The 20040-nt window shown below is 42.1% G+C and overlaps 1 protein-coding gene across 8 annotated transcripts in view; it reads right to left on the reverse strand.

Moving 5' to 3' along the window:
- ADAM12 (ADAM metallopeptidase domain 12) overlaps positions 1 to 20040 on the reverse strand; it is a 686181-nt gene that overhangs the window by 550061 nt on the left and 116080 nt on the right. Inside the window, exon 1 of one of the 8 annotated variants that reach the window (XM_056532985.1) lies at positions 16073 to 16094. The exons of the other annotated variants lie outside the window; for them this stretch is intronic. The gene's annotated coding sequence lies outside the window, so the exon portion shown is untranslated. Of the gene's footprint in view, positions 1 to 16072; positions 16095 to 20040 lie in introns of those variants that run through there. 8 annotated transcript variants of the gene reach the window in all.

Here is a 20040-nt window from a genome sequence, read left to right on the forward strand (position 1 = left end):
TGCTACAGGACCTTTGGTGGTTCTCCTGATGTGTTCACCCACAATGCAATGTAACGGTGAGTGACAGTTGTTATGGACCAATCCAAAATGGCTCAGCCCCTGCCCATATAAGGGACCTGCGCCATCTTGATCGCTCTCTTGGGTTGCTGACTCTGGAAGAGGTAGGACCTCCGCAGCTTACAAGACAATTTACTAGGCCAAAGTCTTGCGGCCTCGGCCTATAACATAGCGGATATACAAAGCAATACCCCGCTACTCACCGCAAGATCACTGGACCTAAACGCACCCTTAAATCCAGCGGATCTACGCTACAAAATCTCTAAGAAGCTAAATTGAGCTTATCTGATCCCAACCAACTGTCAATCGCTGCTCAACCATGTCTGTAGAGACTCTGTTATCTGGACTGTTATTATTGCTGCATGTACAGAAATTCTTCATCAAAAGTTCCTGCAAGTTTTCAGTTAACAGTGGTTGTGGACAATCCTTTATTCTGCATTCACCTATTGCTCTTGGGAAGGGTGGCAATAGGCCTATCAAGACTACCAAATTTAACCCTCACCCTGGCGTCACGAGTGACAAGGGTTAACAGCGCCCTTTACTATTCTGAACAGCAACACCCTAACTACCCTACACCCCACAAGGCTCTATCCCCCAACTTTACCACAGTACAATGTAAGAATAGAAGCTTGCACTCACCGCTCCTGTAGACTTTTTCATACGGTCAGTCCGCTCCAGTAAGGAGACTTCATTGATGAGGGGTGCTCAGAGGCAAACAGCCGTTTACGCACAGTAGGTGTGTGCTTCTTCCGGCTAAGCCCAGAGCTTCTTCCGGCTAAGCTCAGAGGCAAACAGCCGTTTTCGCACAGTAGGTGTGTGCTTCTTCCGGCTAAGCCCAGGGCTTCTTCCGGCTAAGCTCAGAGGCAAACAGCCGTTTTCGCACAGTAGGTGTGTGCTTCTTCCGGCTAAGCCCAGAGCTTCTTCCGGCTAAGCTCAGAGGCAAACTGCTGTTTTTTTGCACAGTAGGTGTGTGCTTCTTCCGGCTAAGCCCAGAGCTTCTTCCGGCTAAGCTCAGAGGCAAACAGCCGTTTTCGCACAGTAGGTGTGTGCTTCTTCCGGCTAAGCCCAGAGCTTCTTCCGGCTAAGCTCAGAGGCAAACTGCTGTTTTCGCACAGTAGGTGTGTGCTTCTTCCGGCTAAGCCCAGAGCTTCTTCCGGCTAAGCTCAGAGGCAAACAGCCGTTTTCGCACAGTAGGTGTGTGCTTCTTCCGGCTAAGCCGGAAGAAGCACACACCTACTGTGCGAAAACGGCTGTTTGCCTCTGAGCACCCCACATTAATGAAGTCTCCTTGCCGGAACGGACTGACCGTATGAAAAAGTCTACAGGAGCGGTGAGTGCAAGCTTCTATTCTTACATTGTACCTTGCATGTTGCTTTAGCTCTTTTAGCTTAGCACCCCGCAGTAGCACTCTTTTTCATTATAGCGGCTGCTGTCCTGTTCGTCAGGATTAGCGTTTTTCCCTGACTATATGCATGGAGCAGTCTGATTGTGCCCTCTGATTCAGTCTCTGTTGTTGGTTTATATTTCAGAATAAGGCTATGTTCACACTACGGAATGTCTGGATGGAGAATCTCCATGCGGACATTCCAGACACTGTGGGGCACCGGCATAATCTGCTGGTGCTAGAACCGCACAGGAATGCTCCTTTTCATAGCCGGCTATGTGTTCCATGCGGACACCGCACAAAAAAACTTAACGTGTTCATTCTTTGTGCGGATGCGGAAAATGGAATTTCCAGCACGGAAATTCCGCTGTGTGCACAGCGCAGCAGAATCCTGTTGAATTCAACTTGACACTGCTGCAGCGGAATCTCCGTGACGGATTCCAATGCGTAGTCCGTCATGGAAATTCTGACGTGTGAACATATCCTAAGGCTCTGTACACACGGCAGAAATTCTGCATGAAAATTCCACAGCAAATTCACTGTGGATTTTGCTACCATTGACTTCAATGGGTCAGCAGAGCATCCGCAGTAGAAAAAGATTTGCAGATTTTCCTTTGGACCCGTTGAAGTCAGTGGTAGCAATATCCGCTGCTGATTTTCCACAGCAAATATGCTGTGGAAATTCCGCAGGTAATCCGCCCGTATGAATGGACCCTCAGAAGTGTACTAAGGAATCCTGCAGAATTCTAAAGGAAATTCTGCAGAAAATTCTGCACAGATTCCGTGTGAATTCCGCCAATGCGGAAAAAATGCGGAATTCTGCTAAATTAATGCGGACACTGAATATCTGCCGAAATTTCGCCATGTGAACATACGCTTAAAGTTTTCCATTGTGGAAATTCTGCAGTGTGCACAGTGCTGCAGAATTCCATCAATTGGAAACTGTTGCATCAGAATGTCCAAACTGAATTTCTCTCCCTTTTTAAATTCCGTCGTGTGAATGGGTCCGAAAAGTTAAAGGGGTTATCCAAAGAGCAAGAGTTTTTCCCTATCCACAGGAAAGGTGAAAAGTAGCTAATCGGTAGTTGTCTAGCTTCTGGGCCCCCCACCAATTACAAGAACGTCAATTGTGTACAGAGTTGGTGCGGCAGTGCTGTGAACCACCACTCTGTCTAGGGGTCTTATAAACCTAGTTGAGTTCTGTGCTCAATGTTCAGAGATCCAAATTGAGAAAAGTGGAGCAGAGTTTTAGCACGTGCACCGGCACTCCAGACATTTGGGGGACAAATGACCTCTGGAACATTACAAAATGTATATTACACAGGACATATCTGAAGAAGTAACAGCCATCCTCTATCCACAGAAAAGGTGATCATTAGCTGTTCGGAGGGGGTCCGACTGCTGGGGCTCCCAGGGATCACAGGAACTTAATCCTTCCAGCACTTATTAGCTGCTGAATACTACAGAGGAAATTATTTTATTTTTGGAACACAGAGCTCTCTGCTGACATCATGACCACAGTGCTCTCTGCTGACACCTCTGTCCATTTTAGGAACAGTCCAGAGCAGCATATGTTTTCTATGGGGATTTTTTCCTACTCTGGACAGTTCTTAAAATGGACAGAGATGTCAGCAGAGAGCACTCTGCTCGGGATGTAAGCAGAGAGCTCTGTATTCCAAAAATAAAATAATTTTCTCTGTAGTATTCAGCAGCTAATAAGTACTGGAAGAATTAAGATTTTTAATAGAAGTCATTTACAAATCTGTTTAACTTTCTGGCACCAGTTGATTAAAAAAGTTTTCCACTGGAGTACCCCTTTAAAGGATGGCTTTTATCAACGGTTATTTTCGACCTTCCTTCTATACGCTGCTTGCTCTTTTTTTAACATCCCCCCCCCCCCCCCAAACATTTGCCAAATCTTCTCCAAATCAACTTCACGCCCGGTAAACATCCCCTCGAGAGACCATGCAGAATTAAATTTGCTAGTCTTATTTGTTGTTGCTTTCTCCCCCCCCCCCCCCACCCCCATTTTTTTTTTTAAAGACTTGTCTCCTCCCCCCACGCCATCCTTTATATAGCTCAATGTTTATTTGAGGATGTTCTAAAGATGATAAAGGTCTTTATAAAAAAAAATAATTAGTATTAACCTCTGAACCTCGGGAAAGAATCACATTAGACAAATTATCAACATTGTCTTATACCCATTAATCCTTTTACAACAAGTTAACAACCGCGGCTGGTTCTCGTCACTAGCGTCCTGAACTCTACCACAGTCCTGCAGCTGGACGCCATTATCCAAATTGTAACCTTGTGTGGGTATTTCCTCTATCTGCGCTGGGGTGTTTTAAAATGGTTTTGTTGTTCCCTAAGATGTAGCACAGTGTTTTCCCAACCAAGGTGCCTCCAGCTGTTTCAAAACTACAACTCCCAGCATGCCCGGACAGCCGAAGGCTGTCTGGGCATACTGGGAGTTGTAGTTTTGAAACAGCTGGAGGCACCTTGGTTGGGAAAAACTGGTCTAGAGGGTTTTTAACCACTTCCTATACCATTTAATAGCAGGGTTCTATATTAACCCCTTAAGGACTCAGCCCATTTTGGCCTTAAGGACTCAGACAATTTAATTTTTACGTTTTCATTTTTTCCTCCTCGCCTTCTAAAAATCATAACTCTTTTATATTTTCATCCACAGACTAGTGTGAGGGCTTGTTTTTTGCGCGACAAGTTTTCCTTTGTAATGACATCACTCATTATATCATAAAATGTATGGCGCAACCAAAAAACACTATTTTTGTGGGGAAATTAAAACGAAAAACGCAATTTTGCTAATTTTGGAAGGTTTTGTTTTCACGCCGTACAATTAATGGTAAAAATGACGTGTGTTCTTTATTCTGAGGGTCAATACGATTAAAATGATACCCATTATTATATACTTTTATATTATTGTTGCGCTTAAAAAAAATCACAAACTTTTTAACCAAATTAGTACGTTTATAATCCCTTTATTTTGATGACCTCTAACTTTTTTATTTTTCCGTATAAGTGGCGGTATGGGGGCTCATTTTTTGCGCCATGATCTTTACTTTTTTTTGATACCACATTTGCATATAAAAAACTTTTAATACATTTTTTATAATTTTTTTTTAATAAAATGTATTAAAAAAGTAGGAATTTTGGACTTTTTTTTATTTTTTTTCGTTCACGCCGTTCACCGTACGGGATCATTAACATTTTATTTTAATAGTTCGGACATTTACGCACGCGGCGATACCAAATATGTCTATAAAAAATGTTTTTTACGCTTTTTGGGGGTAAAATAGGAAAAAACGGACGTTTTACTTTTTTATTGTGGGAGGGGATTTTTCACTTTTTTTTTACTTTTACTTTTACATTTTTTTACTTTTTTTTTTTTACACTTGAATAGTCCCCATAGGGGACTATTCATAGCAATACCATGATTGCTAATACTGATCTGTTCTATGTATAGGACATAGAACAGATCAGTATTATCGGTCATCTACTGCTCTGGTCTGCTCGATCACAGACCAGAGCAGGAGACACCGGGAGCCGCACGGAGGAAGGAGAGGGGACCTCCGTGCGGCGTTATGAATGATCGGATCCCCGCAGCAGCGCTGCGGGCGATCCGATCGTTCATTTAAATGGCGAACTGCCGCAGATGCCGGGATCTGTATTGATCCCGGCACCTGAGGGGTTAATGGCGGACGCCCGCGAGATCGCGGGCGTCGGCCATTGCCGGCGGGTCCCTGGCTGCGATCAGCAGCCGGGATCAGCCGCGCATGACACGGGCATCGCTCCGATGCCCGCGGTTATGCTTAGGACGTAAATGTACGTCCTGGTGCGTTAAGTACCACCTCACCAGGACGTACATTTACGTCCTGCGTCCTTAAGGGGTTAAAGGGGTACTCCGGTGAAAACGTTTTTTCTTTTAAATCAACTGGTGGCAGAAAGTTAAACATATTTGTAAATTACTTCTATTAAAAAATCTTAATCCTTCCAGTACTTATTAGCTGCTGAATGCTACAGAATAAATTCCTTTCTTTTTGGAACACTGATGACATCACGAGCACAGTGCTCTCTGCTGATTTCTCTGTCCATTTTAGCAACCATGCATAGCAGATGTATGCTAAGGGCGGCATGGTGACTCAGTGGTTAGCACTGATGCCTTGCAGTGCTGAGGACTTGGGTTCAAATCCCACTAAGGACAATAAATAAAGCATCATTATTATTATAATAACGTCAGCAGAGAGAACTGTGCTCGTGATGTCATCAGAGAGCATTCCAAAAAGAAAATAATTTCCTCTGTAGTATTCAGCAGCTAATAAGTACAGGAAGGATTAAGATTTTTTTAATAGAAGTAATTTACAAATATGTTTAACTTTCTGCCACCAGTTGATTTAAAAGAAAAAAGGTTTTCACCGGAGTACCCCTTTAACCCCTTAAGGACCAAGGACGTACCGGTACGTCCTTGGTCCTGCTCTTCTGATATAACGCGGGGTTACACAGTAACCCCGCGTCATATCATGGCGGGCCCGGCGTCATAGTGAAGCCGCACGCTCATAGTAACCCTTTAGCCGCGCGCTCAAAGCTGAGCCGCGCGGCTAAAAGTGAAAGTGAAAGTTCCCGGCTAGCTCAGTCGGGCTGTTCGGGATAGCCGCGGCTAATCGCGGCATCCCGAACAGCTGACAGGACAGCGGGAGGGCCCCTTCCTGCCTCCTCGCTGTCCGATCGCCGAATGACTGCTCAGTGCCTGAGATCCAGGCTTGAGCAGTCATGCGGCAGAATCGTTGATCACTGGTTTCTTATGAGAAACCAGTGATCAGCATAGAAGATCAGTGTGTGCAGTGTTATAGGTCCCTATGGGACCTATAACACTGTAAAAAAAAGTGAAAAAAAAAAGTGAATAAAGATCATTTAACTCCTCCCCTATTAAAAGTTTGAATCACCCCCCTTTTCCAATAAAAAAAAAACACAGTGTAAATAAAAATAAAAATAAACATATGTGGTATCAACGCGTGCGGAAATGTCCGAATTATAAAAATATATCATTAATTAAACCGCTCGGTCAATGGCGTGCGCGCAAAAAAATTCCAAAGTCCAAAATAGTGCATTTTTGGTCACTTTTTATATCATTTATGATCAATAAGTCCTATCAATGCAAAAATGGTACCGTTAAAAACTTCAGATCAGGGCGCAAAAAATGAGCCCTCATACCACCCCATACACGGAAAAATAAAAAAGTTATAGGGGTCAGAAAATGACAATTTTAAACATATTAATTTTCCTGCATGTAGTTATGATTTTTTCCAGAAGTCCGACAAAATCAAACCTATATAAGTAGGGTATCATTTTAATCGTATGGACCTACAGAATACATATCAGGTGTCATTTTTACCGAAAAATGTACTACGTAGAAACGGAAGCCCCCAAAAGTTACAAAACAGCGTTTTTCTTTCAATTTTGTCGCACAATGATTTTTTTTCCCGCTTCACCATAGATTTTTGGGCAAAATGACTGACGTCATTACAAAGTAGAATTGGTGGCGCAAAAAATAAGCCATCATATGGATTTTTAGGTGTAAATTTGAAAGAGTTATGATTTTTTAAAGGCAAGGAGCAAAAAACGAAAATGCAAAAACGGAAAAACCTCCGGTCCTTAAGGGGTTAACCTACTGCTTCATAGCATCATTAGGGTCACCCTAAAGTAATGGTAAATTCATGGCCTGACTGCAGCTTCCTTGATTTTTTTAGGGGTTTAAAAAAATAAAATAAAAAGAAAAGTTGTGAGAGGCCACAAGAACACTGCAAAATAATTCCATCAGGATTGTCTTACCCTAAGGCTAATTTCACATTATGGAATTTCCATCCAGGGAAAATTTGGCTGGTGATTCCAAATGAGGCACTTGGACCGTGCATACATTGCCGTCCCTAATGTATTCCAGGCTGATTCCGCAAAAAGAATGAGCAAAATCATTCTCTTTGGGGGCGGAACGTTTCTGCCGGAGCCTTTGCCGCTGAAATTCCATAGTGTGCACTGTGCAGCGGAATTCTATTGCTGAGACCGGAATTAGCCTCAGAAACTCCATAGTGTGAACCAAGCCTAAGGTTACATTCACACTGTGAGGCTATGTCCATGCTCACCTTTTTTTTTTTTTTTTTGGTCTATATTTTAAACCTCCTTTTTTGAGAAAGGACCCAAATATTAATGAATAATATTTTAGAAAAATGACCTTTTTTGTGCTGTAAACATTTTTATTTGACTATGCTACGGGGGCTGTAAAGTTAGTGTAGTTCATAATATAATGTCTGTACCTGTGTTTCATGGTGGCAATTCTTATGTGATTTTTGCCCCATAGTTTATTTTTTAACAGCATACAAAATTATTGTCTCAAGTTTTCCCAGATTGCAGTGCAGCCCGAGACATTACATCACTAGTCAGGTGATCAGAGGGAGCCTGTCCTGCTTCAACAGCTGAATGCACACTGGTTAGAAAACATTAGTCTATTGCATTGAAGGCAGCACAGGTGTGTTTCAATAGGTGGGTGATGTGTGGGAGGGAGTAAAGCAACCCTTACCCTTACAAACAAGGGACCCTGGGACTTGTAGTTTGAGAGAATGAACTCCAACAGGAAATAGCCAGTTCACAAAAAGATAGCCACAGCTTTATGGTAATCTCACAACATAGCCATTTAGCTCCAAGACAAGCGCAGATCCTTCCTAAGCATGTCCATTACTGTCCGTTACCCCTTTAATGATCAAAAAATCGCAATCATGAAAAAACAAACATTTTTTGTGGCCATGAAATGGGCTGTTTTGTGGCCTGAAAAACAATCTAAAATACAGTGGGTGAACATAACTGGTTTTGCAGTGTCTGTTTGCTCTATTTAATCAGAAAGTTACCGATGCATATATTAAAGGGGTACTCCGGAGGAAAAAAAAACATTTCAAATCAACTGGTGCCAGAAAGTTATACAGGTTTGTAAATTACTTCAATTTAAAAGTGCTAATCCTTCTAGTACTTGCCAGCTGCTGTATGCTCCAGAGGAAGTTGTGTAGTTCTTTCCAGTCTGACCACAGTGCTCTCTGCTGTCACCTCTGTCCATGTCAGGAACTGTCCAGAGCAGGAGAGATTTGCTATAAGGATTTGATCATGTTGTTGACAGTTCCTGACACAAACAGAGGTGGCAGCAAAGAGCACTGTGGTCAGACTGGTAAAAACCTACACAACTGTGTGCTTCTCCCTGCTCATTCTAATGATCAGTGGGGGTTTTAGCACTGAGACCCCGACCAATCAAAACTTATGACATGTGTCTGTGATGTGTCAAAAGTGTTTACAAATGACAGGTACTCTTTAAAGATGACCGAATCAATATCAACTGCATTTCACAGATGGCAATTTTTCCATCACAAAGCAAGAATTCCGATATATAAAATAATTAGGGTGAATAGGGATCTATAACAAGGTTTCTTCAGCCCCCACTGTCTTAAAGGATAGGGGATAAGATGTCTGCTTGCGGGGGGCCCACCGCTGGGACCCCCCGTGATCTCGCTGCAGCCCCTGCATTGTATGCGGAGCTGTGTCCCCTTCATTCATGTCTATGGGAGGAAGCATAAGGGCCGTTACGCCCCCTCCCATAGACATGAATGGAGGGGGTGTGGTGTGATGTCACAAGGGGGGGGGGGCGTGGTATTATGTGGGTGCTGCAGCGAGATCGCGGGAGTCCCAGCAGCGGACCCCCGCGATCAGACATCTTATCCCCTATCCTTTGGAAAATACAGCTTTGTAGTAGGAAATCTGCTTGTCAGCGAAGTACCTGCAAATTATCAAGGTTCTGCTCACCTCTACACAACGCCAATATTGGTCAATGACTTTAATCAAGTTAGCAAAAAAGACAGACTAGCTTTATGATAGAAAAACTTTTTGGAATGTTTCCGGTGATTTATCATAGGCTTCCAAACGTCAAAAAGTGATAGTGCAAGAAAGAAAAAAAACAAGAAAAAAAACAACAACAAAAACCTGTGCTAGATATATCCATCACAAAAAGTAATTGGCGTCATGAGGGTTAGTGTTTCAATAAATCTGGCTGGATTGTCACAGCCCAGGTTTACTGTCCGGAGAGTTTGATAAATGATTACAAGCTCCTTAAACTAACAACATGGGCTTTTAGTTAATACTTTATATAAGGATGAAGCAAAGAAAGCACAATTTTTGGTAACAGGTTATAATGAAATATGAGATATCAGAATATTCTGTTATATACTGTAGTGTAGAGTTTCTTGGTATCCTGAACTAAAGCCCACATGTCTATCTTCCAATCCAATATTTCTCCTTATAGAACAGATGCCACAAATGTCTGTATAAATATGGGCTAACACCTAACTTTACTCGCCAAGTAGCTGCAAATGGGCATTTTTCTCTGGTTCCTGGTGTCCCAACCACAGAAAGTACTCACCACTGATACCTCCTCCTGAGGTTGGTTTCTTAGGTACAGTGGGGCAAAAAAGCATTTAGTCAGCCAACAATTGTGCAAGTTCTCCCGCTTAAAAAGATGAGAGAGACCTGTAATTTTCATCATAGGTATACCTCAATTACATTAAATTGATAAAATCACATTGTCTCATTTTTAAAGAATTTATTTGCAAACTATGGTGGAAAATAAGTATTTGGTCAATGAAAGTTCATCTCAATACTTTGTTTTATACCCTTTGTTGGCAATGACAGAGGTCCAACGTTTTCCCACACTGTTGCTGGTATTTTGGCCCATTCCTCCATGCAGATCTCCTCTAGAGCAGTGATGTTTTGGGGCGATCGCTGGGCAACACAGACTTTCAACACCCTCCAAAGGATTTCTATGGGGTTGAGATCTGGAGACTGGCCACTCCAAGACCTTGTAATGCTTCTTACGAAGCCACTCCTTCATTGCCCGGGCAGTGTATTTGGGATCATTGTCATGCTGAAAGACCCAGCAACGTTTCATCTTCAATGCCCTAGCTGATGGAAGGAGGTTTTTACTCAAAATCTCACGATACATGGCCCCATTCGTTCTTTCCTTTACACAGATCAGTCATCTTAGTCCCTTTACAGAAAAAGAGCCCCAAAGCATGATGTTTCCACCCTCATGCTTCACAGTAGGTATGGTGTCCTTTGGATGCAGTCTTTCTCCTCCAAACACGACGAGTTGAGTTTTTACCAAAAAGTTCTACTTTTATTTCATCTGACCATATGACATTTTCCCAATCCTCTTTTGGATCATCCAAATGCTCTCTAGCAAACTTCAGACAGGCCAACACATGTACTGGCTTAAAGGGGTACTCCGCCCCTAGATATCTTATCCCTTATCTAAAGGATAGGGGATAAGATGTCAGATCGCCGTGGTCCCGCTGTGGGGACCCCCGGGATCGCCACTGCGGCACGGCAATATCCTTACAGCACAGAGCGAGTTCGCTCTGTGCGTAATAACGGGCGATACATGGGACGGAGCAGCGTGACATCATGGCCCCACCCCTCGTGACATCACGTCCCGCCCCCTTAATGTAAGCCTATGGCAGGGCACGCCCCCTCACATAGACTTGTATTGAGGGGGGCAGGCTGTGACATCACAAGGGCGGAGCTGTGACATAACGATGCTCCGGCCCCTGTATTGCCCGTCATTACACACAGAGCGAACTCACTCTGTGCAGTAATGATAGCCCGGTGTCACAGCTGCGATCCCGGGGGTCCCCAGCAGCGGGACCACAGCGATCTGACATCTTATCCCTATCCTTTGAATAGGGGAGAAGATGTCTAGGGGTGGCGTACCCCTTTAAGCAGGGGTACATGTATGGCACTGCATGATTTCAGTCCCTGGCGGCGTAGTGTATTACTGATGGTAGCCTTTGTTACTTTGGTCCCAGCTCTCTGCAGGTCATTCACTAGGTGGTTCTGGGATTTTTGCTTGGGATTTTGCGTGGAGCCCCAGATCGAGGGAGATTATCAGTGGTCTTGTATGCCTTCCATTTTCTAATAATTGCTCCCACAGTTGATTTCTTCACACCAAGCTGTTTGCCTATTGCAGATTCAGTCTTCCCAGCCTGGTGCAGGTCTACAATTTTTGTTCAACATCTCTTTGGTTTTGGCCATAATGGAGTTTGGAGTGTAACTGTTTGAGGTTGTGGACAGGTGTCTTTTATACTGATAACAAGTTCAAATAGGAGCCATTAATACAGGTAACTAGTGGAGGACAGAAGAGACTCTTATAGAAGAAGTTACAGGTCTGTGAGAGCCAGAAATTTTGCTTGCTTGCCGGCAACCAAATACTTATTTTCCACCATAATTTGCTAATAAATCCTTTGAAAATCAGACAATGTGATTTTTTTCTCATTATGTCTCTCATAGTTGAGGTATACCTATGATGAGAATTACAGGCCTCTCTCATCTTTTTAAGTGGGAGAACTTGCACAATTGGTGACTGACTAAATGCTTTTTTGTCCCACTGTAGATGTCCAAGGGAGTCCCATAAGAGAGCAGTAATGTCCTCCAACCTAGGGTGTCTTAGGGCAGTGAGAATGGCACTAATGCAGTCAGGCATAACCTATGTAGTTAGATATCAGATATTTGTCTACAGTATCTGTCTACAGTATTCTACATAAACATACAGGGAACACCAGAAGTTCAATGATGACCAAAGAATGTAAGCATTTGACAACATGTGTGGTATCCTGGTGCAGAACACACCTGCCTACCTGCACGGTCAGGTGTATGTCATTTGTCTGTGTCTGCTCCAGCCCACAGCTCCAGGTTTAAGTGTCTTATATGGTATGATATATTGAAATATAATTGATTTCCATTACTCAATGCAGTTGTGGTTTCCTCTGTCATGTAAAGTGTTAACTGTAACTGTGAAGGAGAATGCATGGAGAATCACATGTGCACTTTGGCCAATCAGGGCCTCCTGCCCTGCTCCAACCAGATCTGTCTAGACAGGGAGGAGCTAGCTAGTTAGTCAGTGTGAGTCCAGTCAGAGCAATGTGAGGAATTCTGTATAATACCTGCCCCATACCTTTAATTGGGACAGGTTTCATGTCTCTTTTCTAGTCCACCTTTCCTGAGTGGTTGCCCACCTGCATACGGATCCAGCAGACCAGTTTGTCTGTCCACATCAATTTCAGACAAATCAAGTCAGCTTTGGGGAGAAGTCCCAAGAGAGCCATCACGCCCCATAGCAACCAAATAGATAACGTGAGTGAAAGCCTCAGGCAACTCTGGTCCACATAGGTTCACCCTGGCTGGTAAGCAGGAACCAGAAACCCTGTGTGTGAAAGTCTATGCCTGTGGCAGCCACCTCTTGGCTCTTAGTTTTGTTCTTTTACGCTGTCTTTAATCAAGTGAAGCCTAGGTCTTTCAGTCTACTCAAGTCAAGTCTAGCTTAGTGAAGTCTGTCCAAGTCAAGTTCAAACCAGCCCAAGTCCCAAAGTGCTAAGATGCAACTGTGATTATCTACTGCTTTCTTCTACTAAAACTGCACTAAAATTGAAGTGTACTCATTGTAACACCTGTCTGCAATTCCTAAGTAAAGTTAAAAGTGGTTTCCCTAATCTTGCATTTTTATGGTATTTCTTTACCCGGTACTTTGCACAGGCAACCCCTTTCCCATTGAGGTGTGGTGGTTAACACTCTCATTACAGTCACAACACCCCTTAGCCCACCACAAAATCCCTTAGGCCACCACACAGGTGCAGAACCTAACACAAAGCAGATATCAGTGGTCCACAAAAGGGGCTGATTTAACCAGGAAACAGACCTCATGGACAAAACTATCCACCAAGATTAAATCCAGCAATTTTCAACCAAATAGGGACCAAAATGGGGTTTTTGTTGCTGCATGTTACGACATCAGAAAGTATCAGAAAGCCACTTACATCTGGCTCGGTCAATTGACAACTTCTCAGTCAGTTACCATAGAACATTATAAGAGGAGCGTGGTTAGTGTTTGTCTTCCCTATGCCCAAAGTGTTGGAAAGTCCTTTCTTTTTGACCTCTTCTCTCTCAGAAGGAAGTCCTCCATGCCCACCTTCACAAAATCTACATTTTACAACCTGGAGGCTAAGCGAGAAAAAATTGACTGAGAATGGATTGTCATGTAGACCAGTGTTTTCCAAGCGTGGTCCTCAAGTACCCCCAACAGGTCATGATTTCAGGAGTTCCTTAGTCTTTCACAGGTGATATATTTATGGTCAGTACATCAGGCATCACTACAGTGATATAACCTGTGAAAGACTAAGGAAATCCTGAACACATTAAAGCATTATGGGCTGATAGCAGACCCTCTAAAGTTAAGGTCTGCAGGTCTCAGGCATTTGCCATTGCTTTCTATTTTTTTTCATCATTAGTTCTCAATTGTTCATTTTTGCCTGGGTTAGAAGGGGTTAAACATCATGGAGCAAATTTAATAAGCAGTGCCAGCAGGGTACATGCTCTATAATCCCAGATTATTATTTTTTTTTTTTAGCAAAAATCATGATTTTTGAGTAAAATTGGCATTTAAAAAAATAAATAAATATATATATATATATATATATATATATATATATATATATATATATATATATAGTATTTTTCTTCCCTTACACCACGCACACCATTTTTTAAATTTTTTAAGTGGGCGTGGCCTATGTAAAAGGGGTGTGTGGCCTGGCTAAGTTCCTAATTTTTCACAATGTATGCCAGCCCATAATATGGCCAAAATCGACTTCAGCTTGAATGTGGTGTAGAAATGCCAGTCTAAGTAAATCACCCGCTATGGCTAAAGATGAAGGAACTAGTCTGCCTACTTTACTATTCATATTTCGTTCTGTATATTGTTAAGTTGGAGTTAAAGACCTGAATCAACTATGTTTTAAAATTGCTAAACATTTTGAGATTTAGACATGATAAAGATGGCATACTGGCTTCTCTCAAATTTTAACACCATACATTTTATCCCCTCAATGGAGCCCTAGGGGGCTGCTAATAATGCTCTGCATAGGCTCCTCCTTATTGGCTCATCCTGAATAAGCACCTCCTCATAGGCTCCTTCTTATGGGCTTCTCCTCAGTAGGGTCTTCTGCATTGATAAAATATTTTCACTTCTTACATAAGAACTGGGGCTACCAATGTTGTTCATTTTCTTTGCTTTTTTTTTTTCCAAAAGCTAATTGTGATGTATTTTACAAAAATAACCAACTTGAGCGATCCAAATACAAAGCAATCAGAAGAGGAGCTTTTTCAATTTGGTATTCGCTAATGGAAAGAATAATATATCTGCTGCACGGAGAAGGAGCATACAAGGAAATAGTGATCTATTTATTTTAAGCATCAATACAACATTTTTTTAGAGAATTACAAAGACTATTCATTTTACAAGGGCAAAACATAATCAGCTCTAAAACACATTGACGTGTACAAACGAGGCAAAGAGGAGAAACACCAAAAAGTGTAAGAAGTCATATATTAAATGTTCTACTTTCATGTCCATGTTACTTTAAAAAAAAAAAAAAAGACATTTGCAATTATAAAATTGCAGTAAAAGAAATATAACCCAGTCAATTGTAACATAATTGTCAGGATCCGGATAGGTATGCAGTGGAGGACACTGGTGGTGGATCCTCTGTGTCAGTGGGGTGATGATGTGGGCCGTACCAGGGGAACGGAGTCTAAGGGGTTACAGGTTTTCACCAGAGCCCGCCGCAAAGCGGGATGGACTTGCAGCGGCAGGTAGCCCCCAGGTCGTTCCACCCGATAGCGACTCAACCCCAGCTGACGGCTGAGACTGGCGCGGTACAAGGGACAAGGCAAGAGCAGGGTCAGAAGTAGCAGAAGGTCAGGGCAGGCAGCAAGGATCGTAGTCAGGGGCAACAGCAGAGGGTCTGGAACACTGGCTTGGAACATACACAAGAACGCATTCACAGGCACTGAGGTAACAGATCCGGCGATACCAGGAAGGGGAAGTGGGTTTTTATAATGAGGACACAGGTGAATGTACTGATTGGGCCAGGCGCCAATCAATGGCGCACTGGCCCTTTAAATCTCAGAGAGCCCTAGGGAGCGGGGCCACGCGCGCCGGGACTGAGTAGACGGAGGACGGGACAGGTGAGGGGATTGGGATGCGAGCTGCGGGCGGGCGTGTCCTGCTACGCGGGTCGCATCCCCGCCGGTGACACTAATGCAGCGCTCCCGGTCAGCGGGTCTGACCGGGGCACTGCATGGAGGTGAACGCCGCGAGCGCTCCAGGGAGGAGCAGGGACCCGGAGCTCCAGGCGTAACAATAATATACTATTCTGTTAGTAACTCTTTAATAAGAAAGCTTTAATATAATTATAATTATAATTTAAAGATATTGTATTTTTTGGTATATTGACATGTTCACAGATTTGACATGGATTTGGCACAGACTCTTTGCTGAAATCCATATCATATCCAAGAAAAAACACCTAAACTACAAGTGGATGGGAAGTCGTCAGAAATTTTTTTTGCTGCCGATTTAATACAGAAATCTGAGAACTGATGCAAATTGTCTTTGCATGTGCCTATAGCAAATCTGTAATGTGCAAACATGTCAATTATATTGTAGGTAAGTAGAAATAAAGCTTCAGCACTCACCTATATTTCAAATCCTTTATTCGAGCACCAAATCCAGAAGTAACCGCTGGCCGGGGTGGGGAGGGAGCGAGGACGCCGCTGCAGGAGCAGCGGCGTCCTCGCTCCCTCCCCACCCCTGGCCAGCGGTTACTTCTGGATTTGATGCTCGAATAAAGGATTTGAAATATAGGTGAGTGCTGAAGCTTAATTTCTACTGACCTACATTTCTGGATATTGTTCATTTTCTGCTTCATCTTGTGCACCCCTATTTATCCTTGTATTGTGGATGTCACCTGTCCTCCCAGTGACTGCGCTGCAGGATTGCCGTGAAACAGTGGTGCGGTCTCATCCTCCTCTCTACTACGATTTCAATTGTATTATTTTATTAATATTATTGTTTTACAACAATTATAATTTTACTTCATTTATAACAGAAGCCATAACTCTGAGGCAAATATATGCCACTACATACACCAGTGACACCCGATGAATTGGATAAATTGTCACTGCTGTTGTTAAGTCTTTATGGCACACAGCTATTTCTTATTCTTTCCATTTCAGGTGCAAAAACTGAGCTTTGCTGTTTGCCAGTAGTATACATACAGAGATTTCCTTTCCTTACAACACCTTCTCACAAGCCCTCCTCCTCTCTGCTATGTCATGTCATTAGTGCTGGAGGAAGTGCACCAGACTGAACAGGCTGCCAATGTACTGGGGGATGGCTATAGATGGGATGGCATATGTGTGATAGATTTAAAAGGTGCCACGTGAGCATAAAGGAAAAACGACAACTGCATCAAAGCAACAAAAGGGTTACATCACAAAAAGCAGCCCTGGCCTAAGCAATGAACTGCTTAAAATGATGATGACTAATGCAAGGGGGAGGGGGGGAGAGGGGAATACATTCAGGTGGCAGCACTATGTACAAAGTAAGAACACAATTATTTACATAAAAGACAGCTGCCCAGAACTTTATGGTTTGTCAGAGATACAAGGGAATCCTTGTTTTACCTTTTAGGCACAGTGAGAATCCTTGCAAAGAGGCTGCCACGCTAAGCTTCCATTCACACAGTCTAGGCTTTGTCCATCACATAGTTTTATCTAATCCCTGTAACCACTTCTTGCATTCCATTCTGCACTCTCTGCTGCTAGAGACAGAATCCCCCTAACAACAGGCAGTGAGTAGCAGTTTACCTGGTGAACAAGACTTTACTTTTTTTTTCTTTTGGGGTAAGAAATTATTTTTGGTAAATATAGAAATTAAAGGGGTATTCCAGGAAAAAACTTTTTTTTATATATCAACTGGCTCCAGAAAGTTAAACAGATTTGTAAATTACTTCTATTAAAAAATCTTAATCCTTTCAGTACGTATGAGCTTCTGAAGTTAAGGTTGTTCTTTTCTGTCTACATCCTCTCTGATGACACCTGTCTCGGGAAACGCCCAGTTTAGAAGCAAATCCCCATAGCAAACCTCTTCTAAACTGGGCGTTTCCCGAGACAGGTGTCATCAGAGAGGATTTAGACAGAAAAGAACAACCTTAACTTCAGAAGCTCATAAGTACTGAAAAGATTAAGATTTTTTAATAGAAGTAATTTACAAATCTGTTTAACTTTCTGGAGCCAGTTGATATATATAAAAAAGTTTTTTTCTGGAATACCCCTTTAAGATATATATTAGACATCCCCTAAGCTATCAAAATGAAGGAAAACTATTTGAAACCTCATTGATAATTTAATATAGTTTTGATGTATTTACTGTTATTTAATTTTAATAACATTATTTAATTACTAACATTATTGTCATCATCAATATTTTATTATAGTTTACAAAAATAAATTATTTTATGATGTTGTTATTAGTTAAATAAGCCATATACATATTAAGCAGCACTGTATAGAGATGGTCATCGCTCCTGTTCCCAAATGCGTCTCACAATCTAAATTCCAAATGACCTTATCAGTATGTTTTTGATATACTGTATATGGGAGAAAACTACAGTACCCTTTATGTAGTTTGCTTTAGTTTTGAATCTGGACTTAGCCGCCCTGCGGTCCAAAGACGTATTTTATTACTATTATTTATGAGGATTATTCATCATCAATCATCATCACTGTTTCATTATTTTATGATGATAATAATTATACCTATTATGATCATCATCATAATCATTATTATCCTTCCACCATTGTGGATAAATAAAAATCTAAAGGGGGCAATAAATAAGAAAAATAAAACATTTAAGCTTCTAAAACAGGAAGAAAATCCACAAGCACTCGAAAGATATTACAATTTAAAGGATTTATGTAAAAAAGACAAAGGCAGCAAATCTTCAGACAGACAGGTTCTCTGCCAAAGAGTGTAAAACTAACCCTAAAATATTCTTCATTTATATAGAAAAATTAGAAAATTTAAAACATTGGCCCATTTAAAAAGTGAAGTGAGATAAATTGTAGAAGGTGATGAGAAGAAAGCAAATAAAACATTTTTAGTCTTTACAGTATTCACAAAAAAAACAAAAATGAAATGTCAGGTGAAAAGAACTCTTCATAAAATGTCACCTGTCTAACATAGGAAGAAGCGCAGGGCCACCTAAATTGTAAGAGAAAAAATAAAACCTCATACACCCCTGTGCACTAAGGGAATTAAGTTATGTGATAGACTGCATAATTTTAAAGGGGTACTACATTGCTAGACATCTTATCCTCTATCCAAAGATGTCTGATTGCGGGGATCTGGTCGTAGGGACCCCCCCCCCCCCCCCCCGTGATCTCAGTGCAGACACCCGGTGTTCAGAATTCTAGGTTTGGGTGGACGTGGTCAGGGCATCATGCCTCGCCCCCTCGTGACATCACAACACGCCCCCTCAATTCAAGTCTTGATATAAATTAAGGGAGTGCGGAGGAGTGGTGTCACGATGACACTAAACTGTTTAAAGTAGTTAAAATAGAGGACAATAAAAAGTTAAAGAGTTTTATTTAACAGTAAACTTGACATTAAAGGGGTATTTCAAGATTTTTTTTTATTTGACTATGCTAAAGTGCCATAAAGTTAGTGTGGTTCATATTATTGGGTCTGTACCTGTGTGTGATGGTGGTATATAGAGATGAGTGAAGTTATAGTGATTTGATTCATCACAAACTTCTCGGCTCGGCGGTTGCTGACTCAAGCTTGCATAAATTAGGTCAGCTTTCAGGTGCTCTGGTGGGCTGGAAAAGGTGGATACAGTCCTAGGGGAGTGTCTCCTTGGACTGTATCCCCCTTTTCCAGCCCACCGGAGCACCTGCAAGCTGAACTCATTTATGCAGGCTAAAGTCAGCAACCGCCGAGCCAAGAAGTTCGTGACGAATCGAATTATTGTAACTTCGCTCATCTCTAGTGGTATCACAATTCTTATGTGATCTTTTCCCCATGCTCATTTTTAGCAGCATACAAAATGAGCGTTGATTCAGGTTTTCCCAGGTTGCAGTGCGGCCCGAGACATTACATCACTAGTCAAGTTCAATGTGAGCCTGTCTTTGCGTCAATGGGTGGAGCGACCGCTGGGTGGGAGCGAGATCATTCCAAATGGAATTGTTTTTTTTACAACAGCTGAAGGCACCCTGGTTAGAAAATACTGGTCTATTGCATGGAAGGAGCACAGATGTGTTTCAATGGGTAGGGTGGCTGATGTATGGAAGGGAGAAAAGTGACCTCACACTTACAAACAAGGAATCATGGGAATTGTAGTTGAAAGGAGGGAACTCCAACAGAAAACATGCATTCCATAAAAAGATAGCCACAGTGTTATGGTAATCTTACAACATAGCAATTTAGCTCCTAGATAAGCACATATCCTTCCTAAGTATTGTACTAAAATCACCTTCTGGTAAAAAAAACCCTTTCACAACCAGAATCGGACTGGAACATTGTGTACAGTTTTGGGTATAGTAGTGCTTTAGCAGGTTTAAAGGCAAACAGCAAACAAGAACAACCGTACCCAGGAGATTGT

This window comes from Hyla sarda, chromosome 7 (genome assembly GCF_029499605.1).
Source record: "Hyla sarda isolate aHylSar1 chromosome 7, aHylSar1.hap1, whole genome shotgun sequence".
Taxonomy (NCBI): Eukaryota; Metazoa; Chordata; class Amphibia; order Anura; family Hylidae; genus Hyla; species Hyla sarda.